This window comes from Balaenoptera musculus, chromosome 9, assembly GCF_009873245.2.
Source record: "Balaenoptera musculus isolate JJ_BM4_2016_0621 chromosome 9, mBalMus1.pri.v3, whole genome shotgun sequence".
Classification (NCBI taxonomy): Eukaryota; Metazoa; Chordata; class Mammalia; order Artiodactyla; family Balaenopteridae; genus Balaenoptera; species Balaenoptera musculus.
This window is the reverse complement of record NC_045793.1, coordinates 4,757,518-4,769,618: the sequence shown is the minus strand read 5'-3', so window position 1 is coordinate 4,769,618 and position 12,101 is coordinate 4,757,518. Positions and strand designations below refer to the sequence as shown.

The 12,101-nt window shown below is 50.5% G+C and overlaps 1 protein-coding gene across 2 annotated transcripts in view; it reads left to right on the top strand.

Annotated features, from left to right (window-relative positions):
• ACTR3B (actin related protein 3B) overlaps positions 1 to 6,590 on the top strand; it is a 93,454-nt gene extending 86,864 nt beyond the window's left edge. The window contains exon 14 of one of the 2 annotated variants that reach the window (XR_005021181.1): positions 6,373 to 6,590. The gene's annotated coding sequence lies outside the window, so the exon portion shown is untranslated. The remainder of the gene's footprint in view (positions 1 to 6,372) is intronic. The other variant, XR_005021186.1, reaches the window with a different exon arrangement.
• The last annotated feature ends 5,511 nt before the right edge of the window (positions 6,591 to 12,101 follow it).

Genomic DNA, 12,101 nt, shown 5'->3' with positions numbered 1-12,101 from the left:
CTCTCTTTCTGTACACCTTCCACATTCTGAGACCCGGCCCCCCCCCCCCCCCCCCCGTCGCTATTCTTCACATACCTGGCTTCCTAAAGCTGCTTTTGTGACCCTGAAGATTGCCCCAGTCAGCTTTCAAATGGGGTCACCAGAAAAAAATACAGGACACCCAGTTAAATGGAAATTTCTGATAAACAACAAATAATTTTTTAGCATAACTATGTCCCATGCAATATTTGCAGCACATTCCAAACATCGTATGGGACAAACTTATACTAAAAAGTTATTCATTGTTTACCTTAAACTTTGTTACATCTGGCAACTTTCCTTGCCCTGGTAGACCTCAGTAGTGATTTTGAGTAATTTCTTGGTAGAAAGGTGTGTGTGTGTGTGTGTGTGTATGTGTGTTTGTGGAGGAAGTGTGTAAATGACTGCTTGATTGGGTTTATAATTTATATCTTTGGTTTATAATTTAACAACAAAATCATCTCTTAGTGAAAACAAGAATATGAATGGTAAGCCCACTGTACAGAATGCTGTCCTGTACACGACATCACTGGACACTTTGACGGTGCTTGTGAGAGGCGTGTCTCTTTTCCTTTATCAGTGAGCACACAAGAAGGTCAAGTGCCTGTTCTCCACATCCTGCTTCTCCAAACCATAGGAAGCTTTCTTTTGGTTCAACCCACTCATGCCTTCCATTATAGTACATAACGGTGTTTAAAAGACCTGAGCTGAAAATCTGGAGGCCAAGATTTCAATCCTGGGTCATCACTTATTAATTGTGTGAACCTCAGTGTATTTCTTAACCTCTGACCCTCAGTTTCCTGGTCCCCAAACGGAGGATGTAAATTGAACTGTCGAGGTTGCCGGGAGGGGGAAAGCTGATAGGGATGCGAGAGTGTGAGATGGACCGTCTCTGGGTACTTACTTGGTCCTTCGCTCTCTTCCCTGCCTTTGCTCTCCGACTGCTTAGGTTTCCGGGGGTTGCGGGAGCGTCACCCGTCAAGATGTGTGATTCCCGACGCCCGCGGTCAGTCTGACCCTTGGAAGCAGGTTTCCAGGCCGCGTGTCCCATAGGCGGACACCAGAGGGCGCCCCAGCACCGCCGACCGCTCTGGTCCTGGGCGGCTCGCGGATTCTGGCTCCGGGCTGAGCGCCGGGGGAGCGGGGCCCCGCGTGGCTGCAAAGTGCTGCGCTCACGACCCATCCTCAGAGGGCAGTTCCGAGCTGAAATCCGAGGGAAGGGAGGACAGATTACATGCATTAACCCTTCCAGGTTATTGAAAAACCTTATCACAGCACGGAGTGGTAATGAACCAAATGGGATTTGGGTGACAGACAGCGAACTATTTTACGATTTTACCTTCAGAGAGGGTGTGCCCCTAAAACCCTCTTGGCTCTTTGGAAGCAAGAACTCAGAGCCAAGGGCCAAGCCTGGGTCCAAGGGCCCCCCCTCTCCCTGCTGGCCGCACACCCAGCTTCCTCACTGTGGAATTCACCCGGGAGGTGGACCCAGGTGCCTGAACCCAGGAGGGCTGAGGTGACTGTCACCAAATCCTCGTGCGGGGGGGTCCAGGATCCTCCCTGTCTCAGGGCTACAAATTTTTCTCTCTCTCTCGCCTTCTCTCTCTCTCTCTCTCTCTATCTGTCTCACCGCCCCCCCCCCCACCCAGTGCCTCACCCACCAGAAGCCGCAAATCAGAGGGGGGCAAGGGGCTGCACCCCAACTGTAGGATTGATCCCGATGGTGAGAAAGAGGTCAGCTCAGCACAGGAGTTAGTATGCACGATGGCGATTCTGAATAAGGAAGAGGAAATAGGATCAGTACTCACTGCTTAAGAAGGCATGAAGGTGTGTCATCCATTTAAGAAAGCTTTTAGCTTAAAATGGATAAAATAAGGTTTTGGTGAATGGATAAATGGAACTAATTGAGTCATCTAGAAATTTTATGTAAGGGACCATAGCTGAGAAGTTGCTGTGTTGATTCGTAAAGACAAAGGTCCTCTGTACTTTGCCGGCTTTAATGGATGGTAAGGATGAAAACGTTTCCGCAGTGCCTCTGGGAGTGAGCGTTATCAGGGAGCGGGCACGGGTGGGTGCATGGGGATGGAGAGACGGCAGGAGGGTCCCTCCCCTCCATCCGCCCGAGATGCGTCCCCCTCCTCTCCCTTCTCCATCCATCCCCTGTTTCTAGCATCCGCTTTGCACCGTGGTGTGTGAGCCTGGATCAGAGAAACCCCATCCTTCACTTGCTACACCCAAGGCGCCCACCGCCGCAGTGATGGGCTGGAGCTGCCTTACCATCTCACCTTGAATGCACAGGTGCCCAGAAGGAAATATTCAGCACCTTCTCGACCCTTGAGATTTTGTAGTCTTATTAGGAAAACTATATACGTTAATATGTGATCAAGGTTAAGCCTCTGATCTATCTACAAATGCTGCAGGATTTCAGAGGAGAAATTCGAGTGAAAAGATGGTATTTGGCCAGGCTTTCGCTGTCGGGTGAAATATTTTGGAGGGGAGCCCAGGTGGGGTGCTGGAGCCGGCATTATTCTCAGTTGGAGAGATTGGGGGTGAGCCGCAGTGCACCCCACCAGCAGGATGATGTAGAGAAATGACCTTCTTTTACACAAGGCACTTTTTATCGGACAGGAGGGCTGAGCACGCAAACACCACTTCTCAGAGAACAGACCAGTGCGCCAAGGTATAGGAATGTGATCCCACCTGCTGGCTGTTTCACTTGTCTTCATAGGAGTCTAAGACTGACCAGCAGATTTAACTGAAGTTCTTTCAAAAGAGCATCTAATCCACACCAGGTTTTAAATACGAAAACCAGAACATTTAGTGGGCTATATTCTACGGACTTTTATGCCATATACACATCTTAGGCACAGAGCTACGGCTTTTGAAATACATACAGCACTGCCTGATCTATGCCCTTGGGTTGTGCAGTCTTGTCCTTGGCGATCTGGAGAAATTGGAAGGTTCTTCGTCACCAGCAGGCTGTGGGCAGCACTGGAGATAAGACGTCTGCAGAGCTCCTTGTGGCCACAGGGGACTCGTTGGACCGCGGGGTGGAGGAGTAGTTCTATTGTCCTAAAGATAACGGGAGATGAGGCGATCCCTTACTTGTAGGATATTTAATTCAAGGCAACCAAAATTTGTTAGATGCCCTTTCTAGAGACAGTGTGCCTAGTAATGAGTGAGAGTTGGACTCCGTTCCCTCAGGGAGTGTGGTGCATGCTGCGATGCACCACGTACATCCCCCCCCCCCCCCCCCCCCCAGTGATGAAGGTCTCAGCTCCAGCAGACAGCTCTCAGCCGGCAGCCCCCATGGGGATGCCTGGGCTGCAGAGAGCCTCCCCAAGGTCATATCCATTTCCTGGACCCCTGTTCTCCCTCCCACTCCCCCCTCCAGTGACTCGCTGAAGTGGGGGGAGGGGGTAACAGAGTCACTGCCCTCTGGCCTCAACTTGGGTCAACTCTGAAGGGTGGTCCCTGGCTCACAGCCTCCACCCAGGGTCAGCTGAAGTCTTATTTAGACTGCATCCGGCTTGACCCCTCCCTCTCCCCAGTGCTCCCCTCCCCTCCCCTTTCCGCCCCTTCCATTCCTTTCTCTCCCCTTCCCTCCCCACCTCCACCTCCATCTCCACCCCCATCCCCATCCCCATCCCCTCCTCCACCTCCATCCCCATCCCCACCTCCATCCCTATCCCCACCTCCATCCCCATTTCCACCTCCACCTCCACCCCCACCCCCATCCCCATCCCCATACCCACCTCCATCCCCATCCCCACCTCCATCCCTATCCCCACCTCCATCCCCACCTCCACCTCCACCTCCATCCCCATCTCCATCCCCATCCCCATCCCCATCCGCATCCCCACCTCCATCCTCATCCCCACCTCCATCCCCACCTCCATCCCCATCCCCACCTCCATCCCCATCCCCACCTCCATCCCCATCCCCACCCCCATCCCTATCCCCACCCCCATCCCCAACCCATCCCCATCTCCATCTCCGTCTCTATCTCCATCTCAGAGTTGGCCTCCCAGGACCCATTCTGACAAAGTGGCTTATGGTTTCACAGAGGAGACGGCCCTGTGCTCACGTGATGGCTGTGTGGTCTGCTAGTGCAGAGGTGTGCACGCCAGAGACTAGGGAGAGAGGAATTTCCCCTCTTGTGGGGGGGGGGGGTCACATCAACCTGAAACTTTATTACTTTTAAGGATGTAGGAGCTCCCCAGGTGGACTTGAATGAAGAGGCAAAGGCACAGAGGCTGGTGTGCAGAGGGAGGTGAGCACTGCAGCCAGAGGCTGGGACGGCCCGGCACGAGGAGGGCGTGGAGAGAACAGGCAGGACCCAGGGAGCCTTGGGTGCCATGCTTGGGGCTTCACCCTGTAGCCAGCGGAGGCCATGGAAAGACTGCAAGCAGCAGAGGAATGTGAGCTTATTTCTCTGTAAGAAAGACCATCATTGTAGCACAGCATGAACTGGGGGTGGGAAGGCAGGGTTCCCACCGAGAGCTGGAGGCCCCAGATCACTCCTCTCTGCTGATTCAAATGCCTCCAGGGCTCTAAGATACAACTGGGGTGCCATCTCCTGTGAATGGATGTCTCCTTTCCTTAATGCTACCAGACCCCCTGGTGTGTATCACACAACTCCACACGTTCTCCTGTGGATTCCCATACAGCCCCTGTAAGTCCGTCAGTCATGGGGTGTGCCATTGGTCATAGGGTATGCCACTGGCTACAGGTTGTGCCAGTGGTTATAAGGTAGGCCTCTGTCATAGGGTATGCCAGTGGTTCTAGGGTGTGCCATATTTGAGGCTGCCTCTGCTCTCTGGACCAGATCACACTTTGACTTCTTTTAATCACAGTGAGAGAGAAATTTTAAGACACCAATATATAGAAACTGGCTCATGTGTTTGGAAGACCCTATATATTCTACCAAGGGCAGTGGTCGGAGAGTTTCCAGCTTGTTCTGCTTCTCGGCCCTGCCTCCAGAGGGGGACTTAGAATTGTCTGAGCAGGGACTTCCCTGGCGGTCCAGTGGTTAGGACTTCGCCTTCCAATGCAGATGGTTCGGGTTCCATCCCTGGTCGGGGAGCTAAGATCCCACATGCCTCGTGGCCAAAAAACCAAAACATAAAACAGAAGCAGTAACGTAACAAATTCAATAAGACTTTAAAAATGGTCCACATAAAAAAAAAAAAACTTTAAAAAAGAATTGTCTGAGCGGCGCTCTGCCCCGGGGGTGCACACAGAGGCACCCAGGGCAACAGAAGAGGGGCTTTCTCACAGGATGGGCACACAGAGGCCTGGCCCCCTTGTCAGCAACACCACAGAGGGGTTCTCTCCATTTCTCTCATGTTTTTAGCCATTAGAGACTTGAGGTGAAAACCAAGGACAACTTCTTTACCTTATTTGGAGCACAAAGGGTGCATCTCTCCCTAATCTCTGACTTTTCTCAGGGGAGAGATTGTCGATGTTGGAGAAATCCAATGACCGCTTTCTTTTCTCTCTAATCTGTACATATCAGAAAGAACATGCAAGCAGGGTTTCCTTCCTCAGGGCCGGTAATTAGGAGATAAGCATGTGTTCGTATTTTCCCTTGGATGAGGGCCTGTCTTCCTAGAGAAGGCTGGCACCTGGGTGGACCTTGCCGTCAGCTCTGTTGGTGTCACTTGCTCCAGGAGGGAGGAAAAAGGATTACGTAGCAGTTGGGGGGTTCCATCCCTTTTGGGAGTTTTCCAAGTAGTTACCATTATATGATTTATTTCATCTTCAAATTTTATTGAGGACCTACTATATGCCCGTGTATCAGTCTCCTAGGCCTGCCACAAAACACTACCACAGACTGGGTGGTTTAAACAACTCAGATTTATTGTCTCCTGGTTCTGGAGGTGGGAAGTCCCATATCAAGGTGTCTGCTGGGTTGGTTCCTTCAGAGGCCTCTCTCTCCTCAGCTTGTAGACACGTGTCTTGATCTTCACATAAATGCATGTCTGCCTGTCTTGTATGCACGTCTGACTCTGTGTTCGAATTTCCCCCTTTGATAAGGACACCAACCATCTTGGATGAGGGCTCCCCTACTGACCTCATTTTAACTTGATTTGCTCTGTAAAGACCCTATTTCCAAATGAGACCATGCCATGAGGTACTGGGGTCAGGGCTCCGAAATACGCATTTCAGGGAGGACCCAGTTCGATCCCCAACAGCTGGCGGGGTGTGAAGTCCTTCTTTCCCCTTTGCCCCATGTTTGGGGGTGTCTTGGTCTATATTTATATCTATGCCTAAATCCATATAATTTGCAAGAGCGCATGCATGCTTCCCCAAACCATGCAAGTGACGTGTGCAATTTCGTTCCTATAACAGGTCAGCATTGTGACCCATAAGCCCAGGAAGAGAGAAGTGGACGCCGGGTGGCCAGCACTGCCGGGCTGCCGGCCTGGCCTCTGCCCACAGGTGCACATGCACGGCCAGAGTCTCCCTCATAAAGGACGTCCCTCCCTTGGACCTTAATTTCTCTCTGGAGCTGGAGGCCCCGCGCTCAGCGCCTCTGCTCCAAGCTCTTAAGCACGACTCAGATCACTCTTTTGTGTCCTTTCCAAAATTAAAAGAACCTTCTCGGTCAAGCCTGCAGTCAATGACATCTTTTCTCGTGGCAAAAAGTAAACCACGTCTGACATCTCTAATTCTAACGCGCACTCTGTGCCGTGCAGCCCCTCCCCCGCCTTCTCCAGGGAGCCCGCTTGGGGCTGAGCCACCCGGCCCCCCAGCGAGGACCCAGCGTGGACCAGGCTTTCCTGCAGATCTCCCCCACGGGAGTGGGAGGGGAAGGCGAGGGGCGCGTGGAGCTTTAGGGATAAGTTGTGGATTTTCTTGCAGACATTTTGGCAACTGTCTGCCAGTGTAATTTAAATGGTTTTCTTTTCTTCTTTTTAAAAATTTATTTATTTATTTATTTATGGCTGCATTGGGTCTTCGTTGCTGCACGGGGGCTTTCTCTAGTTGCGGTGAACGGGGGCCGCTCTTCGTTGCGGTGCACGGACTTCTCATTGCCGTGGCTTCTCCTGTTGCAGAGCACGGGTTCTAGGCACATGGGCTTCAGTAGTTGTGGCACGCGGGCTCAGTAGTTGTGGCATGTGAGCTCAGTAGTTGTGGCACGTGGGCTCAGTAGTTGTGGCTCGCAGGCTCTAGAGCGCAGGCTCAGTAGTTATGGCATGTGGGCTCAGTAGTTGTGGCACGTGAGCTCAGTAGTTGTGGGACGTGGGCTCAGTAGTTGTGGCGCATGGGCTTAGTTGCTCCGTGGCCTGTGGGATCTTTCTGGACCAGGGCTCGAACCCCTGTCCCCTGCATTGGCAGGCGGATTCTCAACCACTGCGCAACCAGGGAAGCCCCTAAACTGTTTTAAAAAATTAAATCCTGTGCAAAGTTTCCAGTTTAGAGCCGCAGACGGTGTGTTGGTTTCAAGCTGTTTTTCAGGATGATCTACTCAGAACTGGATCTGTAAGAATCAGCCTGGCCGAGCTGGGAGGGCCGGCCAGGCGCGGGAGTGAAGTCAGCCGTGTGTGCCTAGCTCCCGTCCCATCCGTCACCCGTAGCCCCGGGACCGTGGGGACCACTGGCAGCCTCAGAGAAGCTCACAGAGTCTGCGTTTCTGACCCGACTGTGCATCTACTTGACCAGCTCTCAGATAAGACAACCGTGCAGCTTCCTTGTAGAATTACATCCTTCTAGCATTTTCTACTGGAAATCTCTGAAGAGATTCTGAGAATGAACAGCTTCTTGGTGCAAAGATTCTCATCAGACTGTTTATTCCCTCTCTCCCCATGAAGTATGTCGGGAATAAAATTAGAGCCAATCGTGTGTCTGGCTACAGTCACCTGGTTAAAGCACTCGGTCATTGGGCGGTTGTCACTCAGAAGGTGGTTTCAGAGACCCTTCCCTGCCCCGACAAAGCCACCAAAGAGCATGTTTCCCACCGCCCCCTCTTGTGCGTTCGTTAATTTATTTATGTCCCTAAAAATGGCCACCAGGTTCCCTAAGTCTCCATCACTGTATTTGCTTCTACTCTTGGGGAGGGAGAGGGACACTGTGATGGGGGAAGCGGAGGTGGGGGGGGAGGAAGCGATCTGAAAGTGGCAGTGTGAGATGGAGAAGGCCTCGGGGCAGCTGGTGGTGAGGGACGTGTCCTGGGAACCAGTGATGCGCTCAGGAGGCCGGAGGGGCAGGGCTGGTAGGGGAGGGCACAGGGGAGGGCAGGTGCCCAGGGGAGGTCGAGCCCTGCCACCCTCCGGGTGGGGAGATGGGCCTTGGGGAATCTGCAGACAGCTGCGGGGCAGGGGATGGGAGGACGGGGTTGAGGGGCTCGTGGTGATGTGGTGAAGAAAGGGAGGGTTTTCTCCAGCTTTGGCCCTGCCGGAGCTCCTGGACCCTCGCTGAGTGGCCGGGCACCGGGCTCCCGGCTGCGGGCGGGTCAGCGTGTCCCCCATGCAAGGGGCCTGCTTTTAAGTGCTCGCGTATTCCAGGAGGTCACGTTCAAAGCAGGCATGGACCACCATTCCGAAAATATAGTCCATGGATTCCCTTACTTCTGGGGAGCAGTCGTACCCCACTGTGAGTTTGTGGCCTGTTATGAACGGCGTGGAACGTGGAGGCTCCTCACGGTGGACCCCACGCCCTGAGCGACCCTGACACTCCCCAGCCCAGGCCCCGGCTGGCTCACCTCCTCCAGGTCCTCTCCATCACCTTTTCTTCCAAACCCGCGTGTCCCCTGTCCCCCGAGGATGTTGCTCGGTGGGTTGTTAGCCGTCTGACAGACTCGGGGCAACACTGACCTTCTGACCTGGGGTTATGACCTCAGGATGGTGACTTTGGACATCAGCCTGACTGCGAGTTGGCTTGGTTTCTCTGTATTTCAGTTGTCGTGTGCCGTGTCAGCCAACGCCTGGCTATTCCAACAGTCCCACGTTGCCGGGTCTGTCTCCGTAACAGGGCCCTGGCTGGCCCTGACCTGCAGGGTGGCCATGGGACTGAAACGCAGACACAGCTGGTCCTTGCTTTACGTGACAGGCGTGTTCCTGGAAAGCCACACATTGCAGCAGATTGTCCCATGAAAAGTAATGGCAGATGAGGCGATCCTAGGTGTGTCCCTCTACATTTTTCTACTAACAATCAGTAGAACATTTCCCACTATTATTTGTAACAATAGCATACGTTAAGTGACAATGAAAATACATAACACACAGTGTGGGCGCTAAGAGGTGGGGTTCTGGAGTGGGGCTGGGATCAAATTCCAACCTTTTCATTTCCGGTCAAGAGATCTTTGGTGAGTTAGTTCACCTCCTCTGTGCCTCACTTTCCCACCTGTCAGATGGAGGTCATAATAGTTGCTACTTCATAGGATTGTCTGAGAATTCAAAAGGTGTACATTCCTGGCTCATTGTAAGTGCTCGATAACTTTTAGTTAAAGGTGTTCCCTATAAAACGAAAGGGATAAAGAAATATGCGTGTGGCTTCCTTTGGTTGTAGAGGTCTGTAGGGCTTGCTGGAAAGACACAGACGACCCTGGGGAAGACGGGGGTGACTGGTGGTGGAGGAAGGAAAACATCACAGGGAAAGGAAGGGGGAATAGAAGGAGAGAAGGGCCACCCTGACATCACTGACACGTCACGATGACATCATCAAACAATGGTGTTGCACTGTTGGTGGGAATGTAAATTGGTGCAGCCATTATGGAGAGCAGTATGGAGGCTCCTGAAAAAACTAAAAATAGAACTACCATATGATCCTGCAATCCCACTCCTGGGCATATATCCAGACAAAACTATAATTCAAAAAGACACATGCACCCCTATGTTCATAGCGGCACTATTCACAATAGCCAAGACATGGAAGCAACCTAAGTGTCCATTGACAGATGAATGGATAAAGGAGATGTGGTACATATCTGCAATGGAATATAAAAAAAGAATGAAATATTGCCATTTGCAGCAACATGGATGCAACTACAAATTATCATACTAAGTGAAGCAAGTCAGAAAGAGTAGAAGACAAACACCATACGATACCACTTATATGTGGAATCTAAAATATGACAGAAATGAACGTATTTACAAAACAGAAACAGACTCACAAACACAGAGAACAGACTCGTGGTTGCCAAGGGGGAAGGGAGAGGGGGGAGGAAGGATTGGGAGTTTGGGATTAGCAGATGCAAACTATATACAGAGAATGGATAAACAACAAGGTCCTACTGTACAGCACAGGGAACTGTATTCAGTATCCTGTGATAAACCCTAACGATAAAGAATCTGAAAAAGAATGTGTGTATATGTATACTGGAACCCGTTTGCTATACACCAGAAATTAACACAACATTGTAAATCAACTGTACTTCAAAAAAACAACTGCGCTGCAGAAGGAGATGGTGCTGTGACTTCTTGCAGCTCCGACGCACCCACAGAGCAGAGATGAGGCCACAGTCTTCTCATCACGTGACTCCCTGGCCCCCTGACTCCCAGCAAAGGCTGCCTGATTGATTTCTCCTTGCTCACATCTCTTTATAACATCAAATTTAAATCAAAGAGAAAACCTTGTGTAATTTCCTGGAACCAGAGCTTCCTGAAGATTTCCGGACTTTTTGTCAGGCAGGCAGGACAGGAGAGAAGCCAGTCCCACCGTGCAGCCGTGGGAATCCCACGGAGCCGGGGGCCGCAGGAGCAGGAGGTCTCCAGGGGTGAGGGCACGCCCGGGAGGGTTGTCACGCCCTAAGCACTGCAGCTCTGGCAGCTCCCTGCCGTCCTGCGGATCAGCCCACGTGCACGGGCTTCAGAGGTTTCCAAAGCTTAAATGAAAACTGCCCAACGAGTGGAGGACTGTTTACCATCCGCTCCAGATGCCTCTCCCAGGGGCCTGTTGGCAAGGTGCGAGCTGTGAAGAGTATTTCCCACTGCTTTCCAAAATGAATGCTCACACTTCCATTTTAACTTTACTTGCATAGCTGGCAAGAAGAAAGAGCTAGACCCGTAATCTGAGAGATTTTGTAAGCTAGCAAGAGAATGGATTCAGTTTACGTAGAGGCAATTTTACTCAGAAGAGATCGGTTAGGTCAAAGTTACTGGGTTAATTATAGCAAGTTGGTAAGTGAATTCAATTTTCTATGGCAAACATCGTTCCTAACTCTAAGAGGACAGGCATGATTTTCTGCAAAAGCGTATTCTAAGATTTCTTCTAACAAACATTTAAGGGGATCTTGAGTTAATCTAGGTTTCAGGTTATAGGTAGGTAATGAGGACAAATTCTCTGAAGATGGAGCTAATGATGATCAGACATAGGGCATGTCCAATTTGACCTTAAAGGGAACTTTGTCCCCCTTGGCAGGGAATATATTTTGTTCTGCTGCAAAGCATGTGGCTGTAACATGAATGTACAAGGTGCAAGCGGCAAACAGGAGAATGTTTTCCATATCATGCAGAAGTCACATTTTTATCAGTGACTTTTCCTAGCGTGCAAACTAGTGAAAGAAGAGCACGGAATCTCCAACGAAGCAGAAGAAAAGGGAACGATAGAGATAAGAACAGAAATCAGCGACCTAGACTGCAGATAAACGAGAGAAAATCAATGACACTGGAAGTTGCTTCTTGGAAAAGATCAACCAAATTGATAAATCTCTAGCAAGACTGATTGGGAAATAAAGAGATAAGGCCCAAATTACCAGTGTCAGGAATAAGAGGGAAATATCCTACATGATAAGGATAAGAGAATATTTTGAACAATTTATGCCAAAAAAAATCCACAAATTCCACAACTTAGATAAAAATGGGTAAATTTCTTGAAAGACAAACTATCAAAACTCACCCAAGAAGGAGTAGATATACTGAATCACCCTGCATTTATTAAAAAATTGAATTTGTAGTTAAAAACCTTCACATAAAGAAAACTATAGCCTTAGTGGTGAAGTCTATCAAAATTTAAGGAAGACGTAATACCAATTCTAAACAAACTTTCAGAAAACTGAAGAGGAGAGAATACTTTCTAAATCATTCTCTAAGTCCAGTATTACATCGCTACCCAAACCAGGAAAAGACAATACAAGAAAA